Source organism: Adiantum capillus-veneris, chromosome 8 (genome assembly GCF_014529385.1).
Source record: "Adiantum capillus-veneris isolate H3 chromosome 8, ASM1452938v2, whole genome shotgun sequence".
Classification (NCBI taxonomy): domain Eukaryota; kingdom Viridiplantae; phylum Streptophyta; class Polypodiopsida; order Polypodiales; family Pteridaceae; genus Adiantum; species Adiantum capillus-veneris.
Genome location: NC_140938.1, coordinates 62375350 through 62395473, shown reverse-complemented (window position 1 = coordinate 62395473; position 20124 = coordinate 62375350). Strand labels below are relative to the sequence as shown.

At 42.0% G+C, this 20124-nt stretch overlaps 1 protein-coding gene and 1 pseudogene across 2 annotated transcripts in view; both read left to right on the top strand.

The window, feature by feature from the left end:
* LOC147452236 (uncharacterized) overlaps positions 1-20124 on the top strand; it is a 136459-nt gene that overhangs the window by 658 nt on the left and 115677 nt on the right. The window lies entirely within an intron of this gene.
* LOC147452237 (uncharacterized) lies at positions 95-14788 on the top strand (annotated as a pseudogene).

The following is a 20124-nucleotide window of genomic DNA, read 5'->3' as shown; positions in this document are numbered from 1 at the left end:
TGTTTTTGAGTCAAGAAACAATGTGACTTGTAGTTTGGTGTATATGGTCAATTTGCAGATTAGGTAAGTTGATCGCATCGCTAGAGCTGTGCAATTGAAATGGATCCTGGCAAGAGAGTAGGATCATCTTCTCTTTCTTCTCCAAAGAAGAAGAGAAAGTCTCAGCCTAAGCTAGATGCATTTGTGATCAAACGTACAAATAGTGTCGAACCTGGCAATGCATTGAAAACTGTGGAAAATGCAATGTCTGGTGTATCAAATGTAGATGCATCTGTGGACAATACGAGTGGTAGCGCAAACCAAGGTCTTGGTATTAGCGCAGTTGATGCCGATGTAAATATGCCTAAGGGTATTAAGAAAACAAAGAGAAGGTGGCGGCAACAGTGGACTCTTATCCATCCTTGGGCTTTCTTATGTAAGGACATGTTGAATGAGGAGATTATTAAATGCACTTTGTGAGGAAGCCAAAAGAGTTAATACATATACTCGCGAAGGTTCTACAGCATTTATGATCTCGGCATTGCATGACCATTCTCTCACCAAGGATTGTATAGATTTTGTACGTTTCTTAAATGCCAAGAAACGTATGGAGGATACAGGTAGAGGCTCTTTTGATGATGATATGGACTCAATGGTTCATTTGGAGCAAATGCGTATCATGATATGTATGAAGTTGGTTTACTTTTGTGCATGTGAGGATATTCCATTGGATAAATATCTGAGTCATTGTAGATTTCTTCACGAGATGCATACGCCAAATATGCCTGCTTCTGAATGGCTCATATGTGAATTCAGTGTCTGGCAGAGAGATGATGCTCGCCATAAAGGATCATGTGAAGAAGCATATGCTAGCAGAGATGTGTGCAAGTTCGTTTTCCTTTGTGCTCATTGATAAGAGTACGGATCGTATTATGGAAAAGCACTTGATTGTCTATGTTACGTATGTGGGTAACAAAGGAAAGGGACGTACTAGATGTTGCTTTGTTGAATTGCTACCCATGGAGAATGGAAATGCAAAGGGTGTCTATGATGCAATGATTGAAATTTCTAAAAGACAATGGGTTAGATGTAAACAAGCTCATTGCTATTGCAACCGACGATGCATCAATGATGACTAGTCATAAAACAAGTCTTATTGCACGTTTTCAAAAATTTATGCCTCATATCATGGGTGTACATTCCTGTTGGCGGATGCACCGCGACAGACGTCAGCACAGCGAGAACTCACCTAACAAGATTTTTCAGCTAAGGACGAAGCTCAACCCGCACGCGCGTGAAAGCAAGCATAGGGTGTCAACCTACACTCGACCGACTATTGATTACTTCCTACAAAGAACTCTACCCAATGTCTAAGTTACAGTCTTCAAGAGTACACAAGAGGAGATTTCCGACAACGCTTTCAAGAGCCAAATACCCATCAAACGTTCTCGAAACGCTATGGAACTTGAGGGAAATCCTATTAACACCAATAGGTCGCTCTCCCTAAGGTCCGTGATTCAAAACCCTAACCCTAAACACCAGGTGCAGAATCGCGTAGGATGTCTCGTTGAAATTTATAGGTCGACGTTTTTTGAAACTAACATGCCTAATGCATAGCTTATCTCGATTCGGACGCGTGGATATGCTGCGATAAGAAAACAGACGCCAGAAAGTCACCGAAACCCTAGATAAGGCTCGTGGGTCTATCTCGCAGAAATGGGCCATACGCGCGCAGTGATGAGCTTGGCGCATAGCTCTCTTCTGTGGCAAGGATCTGCACTTCTCGGTTCTTCAAACGGATCACCACGGTGCGCGTAATGAAGCTCTGAACTCTCACTCTCTCTCTTACAAAGAGTACGCTCAACTCACACAGACAAACTTATCAAAATGACAAAAGGTTTTTTTGCATTAAGGTCAAAAGTGGTATAAATACCTTACAATCTCAAACCCTAATGTTCCAATTTAACCATTTACTAAGTCTAAATGTCAAAAATGGGATACAATTTGGAAGCTTCTGCAAGCCCCACTATTTACAAAGGTGAAATGACGGTTTCTTCTCAATTAAGGAATGATCACAAAGGAAATTAGTATCCCGCCGGGCAATCATCCTCCGTTGAGTGTGTCCAACTGCTAACACTCCCCCCCTCCTAGATCATGTCGTCCCCGCCATGACAGTAGAACTGCTTCTTCAGTAGAGGCTTTCGCGCATCTTCAGAGCAAACTCATACCGTGCATGCTGGGCCAGTAATGTAGGGTCGAATATATCTGTATCGATGGTGAAGAAACCGGCGTAGAAGGCTTCTTCAAAGGCCTGGAGATGGTACGAGGGCAAAAACATTATTCGCTGGTAGAGGGCATGTATCACCTCATGGGAAGGTTGAGCAGACAGTTCATACGCACATTTATATGTATCTTGGAAGAAAAATATGTTGTTTGTTGCCTGTCCAGGTTTAAAGATCTCAAAAACTGCCATAAGGGTTTTACATATCTTCCTGAACATAATACAAGAGAGGTCAGGCGAGCCAGTGAACAATTTAACGGCGCCCGTTAGGGTTTTCACCATGTATTGCTCACTCACACTCTCACCTGCCTTCAACTTGGCAGCTTTGGGTAGTTGAGCCACGTGGGGTGGCTTTTCTTCAGTAGTTCTTGTTCTTTCCAGGTCCGCATCCTTGGTAGAGGGCAAAAGCTAAGATTGTCTCTAATTATTTTCGGCACCTCTACCAAATATACTAAATATCGTGGGTATTTAGTTAGCCATGCCTTCCTCCATTTTGGCTGAGAGTCCACAATAAGCTTAACACCTTCTGGTTTGGTGATATCTTCTTCGTATAGTGGCACTATCGGCTCCTCTTTAATCCTCTTGTTTAGTGTAGCAGCTTCATACTTGAGAAGAGGATATGGGAGAGAGGGTTGTAGCCATTCATGTCGAATGACATTTGCATCTAATTTCTGAATGGTCATAGACTTCAATATCCTCTGCTCCCACTGCATTGCTTCTTTGGCGGTGTCTTTTATGGCTGCTTCTATTGCCTTTTGTAGATCGTCTTCTTCTTCTTGTGTCATATCCCAGGGCTCTTGGGATGGTCCCACAAGGATGTCCTCTTGCATTGTTGTGTCCACTGGATCTGACACATTGTCTATATCAATTCCTTCCATAGCTGCTGGCCATGTGCTCAATTGTGGCTCTTCAGTCTGCTGTTGGCCTTTTAGCTCATCAATCTGCTTTTGATATGCTTTCTTTTCCTATTCAGCTTGATCCCCCATGGTCACTAAAAGTTTGTTCAATTCAGCATTGGCTTTCTCAGCCTCTTCTAGCTTCTTCTTGGTGTCTTCATTTTCAGTTTGCATCTTCTTGAGATCCTCGTCCATCTTCTTTTTCAAGGCTGCTAGCTCATCTTTCATGGCCTTGTTCTCATCCTCCAAACGGCTTTGCATCACTAGGGAACCCTCGACCAGCATCAATTGTTGTCTCTTCTCTAGTGTCAACTCCTTTTGGAGTTCCTTCATGTGTTCTTCATACATATCCTTCTCTGAAGCAGTGCTAGTTGAGACCGCAGCTCTGACTCTACCCGAAGATTCCCTTAGCCTCTGGATTGTCTAATCTTTCACTTTTATTTGATCCTTCAGTTCTATAACTTAGTCCTGGCTGGCCTCATGTTCTAGCTCAGCTTTTTCCTTAGCATTCCTCAAAGTCTCCACTTCTTTGGAATCATCGGCAAGCTGGAGTGTCAAGTTGTCCCTTTCTTGCTCCGCATCCGTCAATGATTTGCTGATTTTCTTATACTCCTCATCTGCTCTTTGAAGCTTTTGGTCTGCTTCCTGAGTCTGACTTTCCAGCTCTTGGCATCTTTTTAGTGTCGTGTCCAGATCAGCTTGCAGCTTGGCTTGCTTCTGTGTGTTCTCTTGGTCCTGCTTTGCAGCGAGTCCACCTCGGCTTTGATTTGAACTTCATTTACTTTGAGATTATCACACTCAATCTCAATGGCCATAGAGCTTGCTCTGAGCCCAGTGAGTCTTTGCATCACCTCATCCCAATCATTGGCTTGTGGCTATAAATCCATTGTATCTGTGGCCATTTCCTTCAGCTCCACCAAATGAGTGCTCAATGTGGATTTTTCTGGTTTAGGTGTTGTCAAGTGAAATGTTGTCTGAGCTGCCTCCTCTCGGGTATATCAAGCAGCTAGCAGATCAAGGAATATTCCATAATTCCTTGCCTCGGGATCTTGCTTCTCATCTTTTGGTTCAATTTCTGCCTTCTGCTCTTTCTCTTTGTTCTCCTCTTCCTTGGAGTCTTGTTGCCCATTAGATTTGTTCAACTCCTCAGTTTGTCGGGGTTGAGGAGGAATAGGAGGAGGTGGTGATAGTGGAGTACTTGACTCTCGGCTTGATGCTGGGGTTGATGGTTTCTTTTTGAAGTCCCGATCAGCCTTTGTTTTCCTCTCTCTTTCTGCATTTTCCTGCTCTTTCAGCAGCTGTCGTCTTACATCATCAACTTCTTCTTCGGTAAAAGGTATGTTTGGGATATTCTCAGTTGTAGCATCTAAGATCTCGAAATTCTTTTTATAATCTTCAAAGCGATCCCTTTTAGTCCCTCGAGAAGATCTAGCCTCAAGTGAGGGCTTCCATAATTTGCTCAAATCCCCTTTCAGCATCCTCTCAGCTCTGAAACTCTCCCTTAGTCTTTCCAGCCTTGCAGCCTTGCTGCTTTCTGTGACTTTGTTTCCTTTACTGGCACCTGTAGAGTTGCTTTCTTCCCCTTCTTGGGTTGTGGCGGCTCTTATGTCACTGTCTCTAAACGGCACTTCAACAATGTGGCTACCCTTTTTGTCTTCCTTCAGCTTGAGCCAATCATTTTGTGAGGGAGGTAGAGGCCAATTTCGCTTGGCATCCAATGCTCCATAGATGACTTTGGTTATCAACTCACCAGGCACAATATAAGTGGGATTTTTGGTCCCCATTCTCACAAGGTTGTAGTGAACGTAAGCGGCATAATCTATCTCCCTCAGGCGGCTCTTCTGCATCGCCCAAGTGAAAGTGGTGGCAATAGCTCCACGTGGCATCCTGTATTTTTGTGGCCGCTTGGTACACATATGGAAGTACTGATTGTATAATTGGCTCATGATGGCCACCTTTGGGTTTGAAATATCTTCAAATGTATAGTTATTTTTCTTCTCTAAGTAGACCTTAATGTCATCCCGCCTCTTAGTCACATTGTCTCCTGCATTAGAGAGGTCAAGTGCTGCTACCACCACCTCCTCTGTGATGACAATCATCTTATTAGATTTGCCTTGTAGATCTGTAACTCTAGCTATGCCATTCTCTTTGATTGTGGTGACAAATTCCCACACTCTTTTAACATCAATCCCTGCTGGCAAGGCTTCAAAGTAATGGTGGAGATCCAGTTTCTCCAAGTAGTCCCCCATCTTGCTCCCGACAAATTCATTGAGCTCTTGAGGGATCATGGGTAGGGGATCATGGGTAGCTCCACTGCATTTCCCTCCGGATCTTTAAACACTCCTTGGTAGATTCTCAGATCATTGGCTTATAGTAGGTCATCTTGAATCCAAGTGCTTGTGGGCTTCAGGGTTCCCTCTTAGATAACAAAAGGCTCCACTTCTTCTAAGTAGTCCTTGATAGCCATCCTCTTCTTCTTTGCAGGCGCTTTGTGACTGCCATGGATCCTGTTGCACTCAGTAGTCCAAAGTTAGCATTTTTTTCACAGATTTGTTGGTAAACTGAGTTCTGACTACGCAAATGACTTGAAAATTGAAATAAGAACTCAAAAGGGACTAGGGAAGCCATGCATGTGCCCACATTAGGTTTTTGGTTGAAAATAAGCATGTAGACATCCTACGCGTAGTATGTCTACTTCCTCTGATTTTGATGAAACTTGGCATGCTTGTCGCCCTTGACCTGTGCAACATGGCTATGTACTTGGAATTTGGTTTGGACATCAAAAAGTGCAGATTTAGGCTTTTGGCTCACAAAATGGGTAGGATGTCCTATATGGATGGGCAAATGATATCCAATTGGATTGAAATTTGATATATAGGCTTCTTATACCATGTAAAAGACTCCCATGATGTCAACTCCTGCACAGAAGGTCAATATGACCCTGGAGACATCCTACGCGTAGTATGTCTCTTATCTCAGAATGACTTGATTTTGGTTGTGTGGGTAGCCCTTACCATGTAGAACATGGCCATGCTCTTAGATTTTGATTTGGATAAGTATTGGTGTTGTTAGGAGCATGTTTAGTGTTTTTAGGCTCAGAAAAGTGCATCTTTGAGGTTTTGGGAGCCAAATGTGATGGGTCTGGCTTGAAATTTGATATAGGAGCTTGTGAAGATGTTATAAAGATATGTGGAACTCAAAAACACCAGCTGGAGATCAAATAGGGCATTTAGACATCCTACGCGTAGGATGTCTATTTCACTATTTTTTCATATCTGACTCCACAGTTAGCTTGGCAATGTGATAATGAGTAAATTGTGCAAGTTTCATGTGATTTGGACTAGTTTTGGTAGGTCTATGACCCTTTATTGCCTCTATGCTCTGACTTTTCATTTTTTTTAATGCATATGAGGTCAACTCTTGTCCAAATGTGATGAAACTTGATGGCTAGCATGTATAAGCTATGTAGAAGCTGTGTATGAGGTGAGATATTGACTTTGGCTTGCAAAAGAGGCCCTAAGACATTCTACGTGTAGGATGTCTTCTGAAGAATTCTTTTGGACGTGTCGTAGAAGCAGCTGAAAGTCCGGTTCGTTCTAGGTGGCTAGAGCGCTCTCTCAAGAAGGAAATAGTAGAAATGAGCTCTAAGTGAAGTGAAAAAATCTTATAATGGGGGTCCCCGGACCACTTTCTATGAAATTTGACATGTGCTCCTAACTTCTTGCGAGATGCGGTTTAGGCTCGAAAAGTTCCTGATTTGGACTCCGTTTGCCCAGTTTCCGAGAAATTTGACGTTTCGATCAAAATCTGGCCAAAACACGCCTCTTGCTACATTCACATAATTGCACCCCCATTGTACCATAGGTTGTCCTATAGTCACTGATTATCCCCATATTTTTTGTTTTTCATTACGACCGTATTTCACCTACTTTTGTATTTTTGAAGTTTTTCTGCCGATAATTAGTAAAATTAAAAAGAAAATAGCCCAAAAAATCCCCAAAAATCACAATAACTCAAAAAAATCACCGCAAAACACTATGTACACTCACATGCAATTTTTATGGCCGGATTTCTCCGTTTTACCAATATTTTGCCCGAAAAATGGCTATTTTTACATATATACACACACCTAGAGGCCTAATTTGGCGTTTGGCCCCATATACTTGTAGATTCGTGCTGTATAAGGGCATATGTACTTAGGTTAGTCCAGAAAATTTTGCAATCAAACGAAAACCCTTCAAAATAGTCGAAAAACATGTCCTTTTTTGCTCTTTTCACCTTCATTGGGTCCGCATTGAGAATGCCTCCCCCCCCCCCCCTCTCCTAGTCAGAGTCCTCCCGGACGGCAAGGTATTGCCTTGGGGTATGTGCAGTGCATGGGTTAAAAATTGTGCTAATGCGCGGCCTTGTAATGTGGCCCTATTTGATGCATACTCAGTCAATGCATGGAAAAATTAATGTTGTGCGAGAGGAGGGAATAAGCAAGATGCTTATGGGCATTGGACGTCGAGGTTTCCTATTTGTTCTTGGTTGGGTTGGTAGTTTTTCTTTGCAAGTAAAAGTTGTAACTCTACAGCTCTTTGTTTGATCGTCTTCTTTGCAAAAGTTGCTTGGGTTGCCACTACTGTCGATATGGCCGTGGTTGTCTCCGTGGAGAGAATTGTCGTGGCTGATGTGGCTGTAATCTTTTTCTCTTTTGCTTGCCATTTGTAGCTTTGTTTTGGATGCGTTTGTAGGTTTATTGCCTTTTTTTTGCCTTGGTAGCTTTTCTGTTGATCGGCATCCACATAGATTGATCTGCCGATGTCGTTTGTCTGGCTGCGGGTTTTGCTTGTACTGAAGGGAGTTCCTGTAGCATCACCTTGGGGATCCAAACGCGTTTCTCATGTAGTTGGCGATTGAGCATGTTCTTCGGTATCCATAATTGTTTGATGACTCTATTTGGTGTTTGATTAACCTGGTTTTTCGGAGGCTGTCTACTAGTGCACTGTGGTTTGTAGGCTCGTTCACGTAGATCTTTCCGTACCCATACTTGTTGTTTGCTTATTGCTGACTTTGATCTATTCTTTGTCGCATGTGGTATATCATTTTTTGATTGAAGACAGTTGGTTGTTTCTTGTGTATCCTTCGTAGGTATCTTTTGTTGGTTAAGTGGCACCCATCTATTTTTCTCTTGATCAATTGATTGTGGCACCATTATTGGGTTCTTTCGGGTTGTCCTAGCAAAGGCTACCACTTGGTGTTCTTGTGCTTGTTCAATTATGACTGTATTCGAACTCCAATCTATCTGCACATTATATTCTTTCTGCCATGGTTGTCCCAATAACATTTGGTGTAGTGTGCTCGCATCCTCAACCACATAAAACTTGTGGGGATAAACATTCTGATGTACTTATATATGCAATATCGTCCAGCCCAATGTATGGGTTCGTTTGTCATTCGTTGAGCTTGTGCTCGTGTCACTGCCTGAATAGGTATTACTGTCTCGTTTTCTAACCCTCCACTGGAAGGCACTGCTTCTAGCATGTTCAAAGTAATTTTTGCTCATTTTCTCGGGTTCTTAGGGCAATCAGGAATCAAGTGAGTAATTCCACACTCGATGCAATACGCGTTGACTCTAATGATTTCATTGTGAGGAAAATCCCTTAGCCAATGATCTCCGCCACACTTGTAGCAGGGTCCCTTAGGCGTTGAGGTGCTCCTTGAGCTCGTCTCTGTTGGTACGCATGCTTCTACCGCCCATGCCTCCGTTGGCTATGAACAACAGTGTTCATTCATCCAAGTTGTATCTTCCTTCTCCTGCTGCCTGTGCAGCTGTTGGTGGTCCTGTACTTCCAATCATGCTCCAAGGTTCTGGAGTTGGGGGTTCTTCCGGTGGATAATAGATAGGATTTGCTGCATATCCATTGGAATCTTTGTAATATGCATGCATAGGTACCAAAGCCTTCTCTTCTGGTTAGTTTACCGTTGGTGTGTATCTTATGCCAACCGGTCGTAATCCTGGTAGGGGTGGTTGTTGCCCCAATACTGGTTGTGGTCTTTCAACACCTACAGGTCCTGGCAGGTTGCCTACTTGATACCTACGCATCGGTGGAAGTTGAGGAGATGCTACCTGAGCTTGGGGAGCATAAGGTCGCTCTTTCACATATCGCTTGTTATAATAACATTCCTCCGTCACATGGTTTGTCCATTTTTGTTCAATAGCACACCACTTCGGCTGCTTAGCCTGAGGCTTGGCATGCATATTAATTTTTTTAGCACTTCCTCCACAAGTTGTTCTTGGCTTACAGCTACTTCTCCTTTCAGTGTTGTCCTAGCGGACTTGCTTCCACTTTGTTGTGAAGATGAATCGTCATCAAGATCCTTGAATTCACCCTCCTTGTAGACCGCACAATTGTCTACAAGGTAAAGAGCCTCCTTAGTTAACTTATTTAACATCGTGCTCCTCTTCATATGTAAGTCCTTCTGGAGATCTGCGTACCTTAGTCCTTGAATAAATATAAGCATAAGTCTGGACTGAGTTGACTGTTCTTCCACAGGGTAGAACTTCACATATCTTTTTAGTCGTAGGGCTGCCTTTCGCACAGATTCCCCTTCTTTCTGTTTGAATTTATGGATTTGTGAGACTGGATTATGAGCTATCCCCCTTTGTGAGAATTCCTAAATAAATTCGTCAAAAACCTCCTCCATAGACTCGAAATCTCTACGCTCCACAGAGTCAAACCAAGTAGTGGCATCCTCTTCTAGGGTAAGTCCAAACCCTGCAAATTGACTAGGGAAGTCCAAAACTTCTTCACCTCTAATTACACGCACAAAGGCTGCTACATGATCCCTAGAATCTCTGTTTTCCGTGTATTTCTTGTTTACCCATTTTTGTACCTAAGAAGGTCTAATTCTACGATGGTCTACAAATCTCATCATTGGTTCTCCTCGTCCTACTCGATATACCTTCTCTGGCCTTCGGTAGTGGGAGGGTTCCTCTCCCAGAGGTGACCCTAAGCCATAATTTCTGATGGTTCTTGCAAGAGGTGGTTCATCTCTTCTAACTCGTTCTATGGGTTGTCTTCCGGGCTCTGTCGACTCTTGAGTTTTTTGCTTTCTGTGAATAGAGTGGTGGTTCTTGTAAATCTCTTAGCCCTCGTGCGGCTGGATAACCATCTCTGTTTCGGTCTTGTTCTAATGTCGCACTTTGTGGAAGCCATGGCTACAATGATGGTTGGGTTGCTTGTTGGTTCTAGTAGCTGAACGTCTGTTGTCGGTTAGAATGTGATGTTGAATCGTACTCTTCTGAAAATGGATTTGTTGACTTTCTAGGGGTATAGGTAGACCTTGGTACTTCTTCGGGGGCATATGTTGATGTTTCTGGAACTGTTGCCTTTTCTACCTCCTCTGGGAGAATTCGTTTGTATTCTCGCCCGTACCTGTCAACAAAAATGATATCCTTCCCCATAGCAATTTCATAAGAGAATAAGTAAAGAACCTTGTCTTTGCTTAATTCATTTGGGTAGGTTTCTTTGCATCAAAAATAAGAGACTACTCCCTCACTCTCATGCTTGTAAATTCCCACATTCTCATTATAGGTAGAGACCCTGGTTGTTTTTTTGTCATACATAAAAAGAGCTCCAGGTCGATCAACTTTTGGAGGCGGCTCTTGAGCCTCTGAGACCATTTTTCCTTTTGCCACATTATCTTCATATCTGTTGTAATCCTCAGGGTTACTAACTATCAAATAGTGGTTCCCCTTTTTGTCTCGGAATTTATCTCCATCATCATAGACTCAAATTATCTCCAGTCTCTTAGAAGGTCTTTCCTCTATACAAATACACTTGCATCCCCGATAGTCAGAATAAACTACGGCTCCCCTACAGTTTGTTCCTTCTAAAAAGATTATAGTGAACTTGGCATCGTTCAAAGGGTTTTGGGAGGTACTTCCTCCTAGCATTGGTCCTTCATCGGAGAAATCTCCTGGTTATTGACTACCCATCATGAAGAAGGACTTATCTGATGAAGTGTCAGTATCACTACCCTCCTCAATGATTGGGGCTAATGGATCTAGCATTGCCTGCGTTACACTTTCTTCAGTGGATACTAAGCTACCCTGATCACCTGCCACTTTTTGGTCTCTAGGGATGTGTCTTCCTGATCTTAAATTCATCAACTCAGCAATGCAATTTATCACAAATCCAACCACTCACTTGGCAAGGGATCAGTTTTCGCACAACTTCTTGCCTTGCTACTGAATATACATGTACACAAGCGTTTAATTTTGGCAATCGAATCAAAGCATTTAACCGCTAGAGGTGGTCTTAGTAATGATTGGTATAACTGGAGGGTTAACCTCAACCACTACTGTACTCTATACACATCGGATGTTCTTGATTAGGTCTACTAATCTGGAAGTGTACTTTACCCAAGTGTTTGTCTTAATTCCATCTTTGCTCCATCAAAAGGTGAAACAAGGTCCAATTTCACTTTTGAAAGAAGTTCTGGAACTCTTAAGTCAATCGGAACATCACTCTATGTCCACAGTCAGATTTTGACTTCAATATCATGCCTTAGACATCCTACGCGTAGGATGTCTACTACTCCTTTTCTCAGACTAAAGTGCTACTTTGCCTTCCCTATGCTCTCAGCAAGTGCCAATATGACTTACAAGTGCAAAAATATGCAAATTTCTCTCAATTCAAAACTTTTCTGAACTTTTATGTTTTTTGAGTCCGCCTTTTAGCTTTTGGGCAATCCAATAAGGGAAAAACAGTCAAGTCTATATGTTACTAGGGTGAAACCCACCCTCTGAACACACAGGTGACCTCAGTTTCCCCAAATTCCTTGCCAAAAACCCCTTGGAGACATGCTGCGCGTAGGATGTCTACTGTCTTAAAATTTAATTTTTTTTCTGACAGAAGTACTCCCTATGCTCTGTATACCTCTCCACAATACTCCTAGAAAAATCTGGACTCCAAAAAAGCTTCCAAACACAAGTTTCCGTTCTTTCCTACTTAGAGTTTTCTACTTTGCGATGAGCCTATCAGCAAATAAGACATTCATAAGATGCTCTAGATCAGCAATCATGATATCCTACTTACCCTACTCCTACTCATCATGTGAGATGGTGATTTTTAGTGCTTCAGTTGCTTCCTAGCCTCGCGCGGACTCTCAAGCTCACCTAACACCGCATCTACCACCCTAACTCCTACTCTCTACACCATAACTTAACTAATACGTAAAACTACCTATGTCAGAAGATCTAGGCCAGGCACACGCTCCCTACACTCCTCCTAAGACCTAGAGAGTCCACCACCCTCAGATCCTATCTAAATGTAAAATAAGACTCTGGAAAGCCAGAGAATCCCTATCCTCAAGGACTAGTCTCAATCACCTACCTAGGGTTTTCGTCCCCGGCAGCGGCGCTAATGTTGGCGGATACGCCGCGACGAACGTTAGCATAGTGAACTCATCTAACAAGATTTGTCAGCTAAGGACGAAGCTCGACCCACAGGCGCGTGGAAGCAAGCATAGGGTGTAAACCTACACTCGAGCGACCATTGACTACTTCCTACAGAGGTCTCTACCCAATGTCTAAGTTACAGCCTTCAAGAGTACACAAGAGGAGATTTTCTACAACGCTTTCAAGAGCCAACTACCCATCAAACGTTCTCGAAATGCTACGGAACTTGAGGGAAAAATCCTATTAACACCAATACGTCGCTCTCCCCAAGGTCCGTGACCCAAAACCCCAACCCTAAACACCCGGTGCAGAATCACGTAGGATGTCTGGTCGAAATTTACAGGTCGAAGTTTTCTGAAACTAACATGCCTAATGCGTAGCTTATCTCGATTCGGACGCGTGGATATGCTGCAATAAGAAAACAGACACCAGAAACTCATCGAAACCCTAGATAAGGCTCGTGGGTCTATCTCGCAGAAACAGGCCATACGCGCATAGTGATGAGCTTGGCGCGTAGCTCTCTTCGGCGGCAAGGAGCTGCACTTCTCGGTTCTTCAAACGGATCACCAAGGCGCGCGTAGCGAAGCTCTAAACTCTCACTCTCTCTCTTACACAGAGTACGGTCAACTCACACAGACAAACTTATCAAAATGACAAAAGATTTTTTTGCATTAAGGTCAAAAGTGGTATAAATACCTTACAATCTCAAACCCTAATGTTCCAATTTAACCATTTACTAAGTCTAAATGTCAAAATGGGATACAATTTGGAAGCTTCTGCAAGCCCCACTATTTACAAAGGTGAAATGACAGTTTCTTCTCAATTAAGGAATGATCACAAAGGAAATTAGTATCCCACCGGGAAATCATCCTCCGTTGAGTGTGTCCAGCCGCTAACAATTCCATTGCACACAGACAAGCTTTGACAGCAAAGGATGGGTTTGTGTCTCATCCTCATGTATATGCCTTTGTTGACAAAGTTGAAAATAAAGTGTATTCATGGTTGGGAAAGTCTGGGAAGAGACATGAAGAACTGTCGAAGATCATGAGTGAGTATAATATTTTAGATGCGAAAGGGTTACAAATTCACTCAATGTGATGGCTTTCAAGAGGCAAAGTCATGGAAAGACTTGTCAAAATTATGCCTGTCGTTCTTGCACAATGGAAACTTCGTGAAAAGAAGTGGTATGGATATGCTACTATCTTTCAAGTACTGTTCATGATTCATCTTTCTGTTGATGTGCCTGTAGAGCTTAACAAGCTTAATGTAGAGTTCCAAAGGCAAGAGATGGATGTGACCACTGTTGGTGCTTTGAGAAGATATCTTACTAGTGATGCTAATAACTTTGGTGTTGGATCAAATTATTTGTCTATTTTTTTGGGAATGGCAAAAGAGGGTAAATTGGTTTATGTAGATGCAAGTGGGAAGTCTCATAGCCATGTTTTGAAGTTTAAGCCTATTTCCAAAGATAAGAAGGAAAAAAAGGCAACGAAAACAGGTGAGTGTGACAAAGAAGATTTTGAGAACAAAGATGAGGAGAACGAAGATGTCGAGAACTTGGACTTGAATGTGTCACCCAAAGAAAGTGCAAAAGAGACTGGATCTCTTGAAGAATGCATTTTTATGGCAAAAGTCATATGTGCAAAATAGTTTGGATGCTTTTAATCGACGATTTGAGGATCTCCCAGTGCTTAATGCATTCAAAATATTTAGTCCATCATCCTATCCATCGAATGAGATTGATAGAGAGAAGAGAACACAAGAATGGTTAATAAGATTACTTAATCGGCTCAATGTGGATAGTACTATTGTTGACATATGAAGATGTATGAGTGAGAGAGAAGATTTTGTTGGAATGCTATATCGAGTTGCGGAAAACAAGAGTATGCATGATGCATGGGAGGTTTGTAGTGCAAATTAGACTTGGTGGGACTTATTTCCTACAATGATGAGCTTATGGCAGGTAAGTCTAGTCATTCCAGCAAGCACTGCTGCATGTGAATGTGGCTTTTCGCGTCAAAATTTCATGAAAAAAATGCTTCAAGATCTGCCTTAGGATTGGATACTCTGGATGCTTCGATGCTATTGTCCATTGATGTGTGTAGCAGCTCATTGATTGATTGGAATGATGTTTTTGACATTTGGGTGAATGCAAAGAAGAGGAGAGCCATGCCATTAGCATGATTGAAAACTTGCCTAGATTTTGTCATCTATTGCATTTTTCAATCCCTTGTTTTGGTACTATCATCTATGTATGGACTAGCCCATTTTGAACTTTTGCCTTCTTGGAAGTTTGAATGGTAATGCTACGCTTTTGTATTGTGCACAGCATAGCTTCAAACGGATTTGAATATGATCTTATCGACAAGGCTTTTTCTGTTTCCTATCTGTTCTAAAATTTGTCTGTCAAACGACTAGAATGTTTTTGAGAACAGCTTGTCGCGTGAAAGGCACCACTAAGAAATTTTCTGTCAAAAAAAAAATGGGGGGTACCCGTCAATTTTAGGCCTTGGTTGGTGCTATGATCCAAACTAGAACCTAGGGACATCACCGTGAAGGTTGTTGATTTCATCAATCTCACTTTGTGGACCATAGTACTAAGTCACACAAGCATGGGGGGAGGGGCTCAACAATTGAGGGTGTGTGCGATGTCGATGCACTTGTAAATGCAGATGAAAGTTGAAAATTTGAATTGATGTTCCTCCCCACTCTGAGATGTTGCCCTTGGGAGTGCGGTACTTTAACCACTTCACCCATGCATGCTTCTTGAAAAATATAGAAGTCTGCTTGGTATCGTAACTGCGGATTAATGTAAATTTGGAAAATTTTGATAAACTCAAGTGCTCAAATGGCATTTTGGTACGAGATCCATAGCCCCAATTGTGATCACGGCCACCAATTGCACCCTCACTTTTGAACCCCTCCAACCAAACCCATGTCACTTTAAGAGGAGGCTTTGTGGGAAGCATTGTTAATCAAGCTAACCCGCAAGCTCTAGTTGAGTGTCTCGGTTTACGGTGCTCTCTTTCAGCTCTCAAGTTCAAGGCTCGTTGGATAAATCTTTGGGATCTCATGGGGAAAGTCATGTGCATGTAGTCACTCAAATTTGTTGGATGAGGGCCAAATCCTTTTTGACTGCATTAGGGAAAAATATGGAAATTTACGAGAAGAAGAGACCCACACTTACATGGTTAACCTTTTTGGGCAACCAAGGCATTTTGACAAAGCTATGAGAGTAATCAAGACAATGCCATTATTTGATTATCCTCTAGTTTGATTGGCTCTTATGGGTGCTTGTCGAAAATGAGAAAATGTGGAGCTTGGATCATGTCGGGGTAAAGAGCCACTTGCCATCCCCTCTGATGACTAACCCTATACTTACTAACTCACTAAGTATCTCCTTCATATATAAAATAAAGGAACCCTAAGCACACACTCTATTGTAGTGTGGTTCCGCCCATCTCTCCTCCCTACATGAGAGATGCAGTTTCCCAGGCACTCACTAGCTCGAAGCCTTATAGGTGTCTGATATCCTGTAAGCTTACATTATTGTCTCTAGTACATGACAACAGAATCTTCCACAGAACGCAACATCCCGTGAGACCAAGATACGCTTTCTTTGCGGATGATACAACCTATAACCTTTGCTTTCAACCAACAAAAATACATTTGACAACCTTATCATCCAATTTTTTGCGTTGTATTTGTGGCACCAAAGCATATGCCAATTAGCCAAAAACACGCATGTGCTCAATAGAAGGCTTTCTATCATGCCATGCTTCATATGGAGTCACAGATTGCAAAGCTTTTGTAGCACACCTGTTTATGACATAAGTGGCACACATGATGGTCTCAACCCAAAATGAATGCAGCAAAGCTTGACTTTTGACCATACATCGTGCCGTTTCCGTAAGTGACCTGTTTTTTCTCTCAGCAACACCATTTTGATGAGGTGTATAAGGCACTATACATTGGTGTTTTATCCCACGACTAGCCAGAAATGCATTAAATTCATGAGACATATACTTCCCCCCTTGATTGGAATGAAGGGTGCCCATAGTAGATTTCGAGACATTTTCAGCCATAGCCAATAATTTCTTGAACCACATAAACACTTCGAACTTTGCTTTAAGCGGATACACCCATGCATGCCTGGAGTAATCATCAATCAAAGTCACGAAGTAAAGGTAATTGCCCAAGGACGAAGTTTGCATGGGCCCACAAACATCACTATGCACAGGCTGCAACTTGCATGTGGCCCTAAATGAACCATCCTTTGGAAACTTAGAACGTTGCATCTTACCCAAAATACAACCTTCACAAACATGTTTGACATGTGCTTCAAGGGGCGGCAAAGATGCAACCATATCAAATTTCTGCAAACGCAGCAAATTGGCAAAATTGAGATGCCCAAATCGTGCATCCCAAAGTTTTTCATCTGAAATAGCCTTAGAATCCACAACTACATTTGCAAATTTATGTCCACACTTGTCATATAAAGTGAGCTTATACAGCCAACGATATAAAATTCCATATGCAACAATTTCATCACCAAAATTGAGATCATGTATTGTACATCTATCATCCACAAATTTGACTACAAGACCAAGTCTAGCAAGTGTAAATACAGACAAAAGATTTTTCTTTATTCCAGGTACATACAATGTATCAACAAGTGTGAAAGAACTACCATTTGCAGCAGTAAGCACAATCCTTCCAACTCCCTTAATCGGATAAGAGGCATTGTTGGCACAAGCGACTGAATTCCTACGAGGGACGTCCTCGAGAGAGGTAAACAAGTCACAATGAGAGGTAATGTGCTTTGTAGCAACACTATCAAAGTACCACACTTCTGCATCTGCAGCAACTGACAAACATGCATCATGGACATTAGGATCATAAGTGCACTCTGCACTAAAAGCCCATTCTACATCAACATCAGCATCACAGTCTCCTTTCACAGAAGACTCAACAATAGCTGCATTTGTAGTGGAACTAGCTTCTTTGGCCTTCAACTTAGGACACTGCTTGATCAAATGATCATTAGCTTTACAATAATGGAAAGGTATCTTCTTTTTTCCCTTATCACCTAAATTTCAGACGAATTGCTGCCATCAGAAGCATTAGAAATAGGTGATTTACCACTCACAAAAGAACCATGAGAAGTGGCTACATTGTTGTTACCACCTTTTCTTGAGTAGCAATAAAGGCATGTTCAATTGCACGCTGTCTTGTCCTGTTTTTTCTGGAAATGGACTCTAGCAACAACAATGTGCATAATGCATCAAACTTGACAACTTCAGGATTTCCTTGGGTCATAAGTCTTCAAGTACTAGCAAAAGTCTGGTAAGAATCTAGCAAAGCATCAAGAATAGTCTGCACAAGGGAACTATCAGAAATGACTTCACCTACAAAAATAAGTTGCTCATTGATATCCTTGACACCAGCAAGGAAAGTGTCCATGTCATCTTTCCCATGCATAATCTTCGACTCCAGCTCTCTACGCACCAATGCAATTTTTGCCTCATTGTGACTTGCATAAAGACCAACCAAAATATCCCAAGTCTATTTTGTAAATTTTGTTGAACGAATGTGGGGAGTAATAGTGTGCTTCACAGACAATGCAATCAATGCATGAGCCTCCGCATCTTTTACACATCCCAACGAGCTTGCTCAACCACAGGCAAAACAACTCTAACAGCAGTTATCCTTGCAGCAAGACCTGCAACATCCTCAACATAATCTATATCCTCAGAACCAGGACGTACATCAATGCCATGCACAATGGTCCAAATTCCCTTCGACACAAGAACATGTTGCATCATATAAGCCCACATAGGATAATTGTCCCCATCCAATCTGTCCTCAGCAACAAACATCTTGAACACATATGTGTTGATGTCAACCATGGTAAATGCAAAACCGAAAGTGAAAATTTCTCAAAAAGAGGAGAAAAAAGCGAGAACAACAGGTGCTATATAGCACAAGCCATTGAAAACGACACTAAATTTTTTTTTGCGCAAAATGATCAAATAGCCTGCATAGTACTGCTTGGAGTGGAAACGGAGGTCAAAATGAGCCCGAATTATCTCTCTGATCTGATCCAAAATATTTGTTGACCTACGAACGCTCGCCAAAGCTCACAGAAATCGGAGAAAGTGTGCAGGCGTGTGATGGAGCTGTTGGCGACTAAGCCTGAGAGGATGCAACCTGCTTTGATACCAATTGTTGAAATTAGGGTTGCAGGAAAACACACACATCTTGGAGAAGACAAAGGAAGCTCAAGGCACACGACAGAGAATGTATTACCTAGTGTGCAATGGAAAGATAAGTTAGCCATAGAGTGATGGGCATATATACAATGCACGGGGGGGAAAACCTCCTTGTGAGAGGAAAAATGCCCCGGCGGTCCTAAGTGTGTTCACACACATCACTACCACATGTATATGGTAACATTCGGAACTCAAACAAAGTCAAAATACTACGAAACTTTAGGAGCAGGTCTAAGAGGTCTAGGGGCACTATCCTACCAAGTCTGATTGTTGCAATCCGACAAGGTACCAAAATCACGATCCATCATTATCAAGGTCTTGAAAATTGCCACATAACTATCCAAGAAGGTTACCCTAGGGTCTAGGTACACTCTCCTATGGTTGAAACCTCAAAAAGCAATCATTTTTTCACTCAAAATAGCAGATTTAGCTAGCAGACAAGCCATCGCAAACCAGAGAAAAATTTAGAATGATTACACTTAACTTAAAGAGCGTAAGACAAGAAACACAATACAATTTTTAGAAAGAAATTTGGATTACCAAAGGTCGAACAAAATCGATTTCAAGTTGCTTGAGAGTAGCTGCTCTTAACCGTACGCTTCCAACTCTCGAGTCTCCAAAACTTTAGATAATGCTACAAAGTTGTGTTCAAACTCAAAATTTGAGTTTTATACCTAGAGCTCTTTTGGACAATGGCTGGCTTACAAGGCTCAAATCTTATAATCAGGCATTACAACTCAGATTTACAAAAGTTGGGCTCAGTAAACACTCGGTTCATTAATTAGAGTTTCTCATATTTACAAATCTTTTCTCGAAAAAATTATGGGAGTACAAAATTGACAGCTTATGAACAACGGTCGACTACAAGGGTGGTTCATTTGCCAACACATGTGCTACCTCCTCGACCCAGAGAGAGAGAGAGAGAGAGAGAGAGAGAGAGAGAGAGAGAGAGAGAGAGAGAGAGAGAGAGAGAGAGAGAGAGAGAGAGAGAGAGAGCTCATGCAAGCTTTTCCAAAATTAGCTCCACAACTTGCTTTGCTAACTTAGCTCTGATACCACTATGAGATCAGAGTGTCTAGAACCTATCTCTGCTCATAGCCTCTACCCCTTATATAGGCAACCCCCAAGCTTAGTTGAGACTAGCCCTTGGCTTGACAATTACCAGGTTGCTATCTCACAAATATGAAATAGAGAAATGTAAATAATGATCCAAGATGAAAATCACATGCATAACAAGGAAGGGGTATT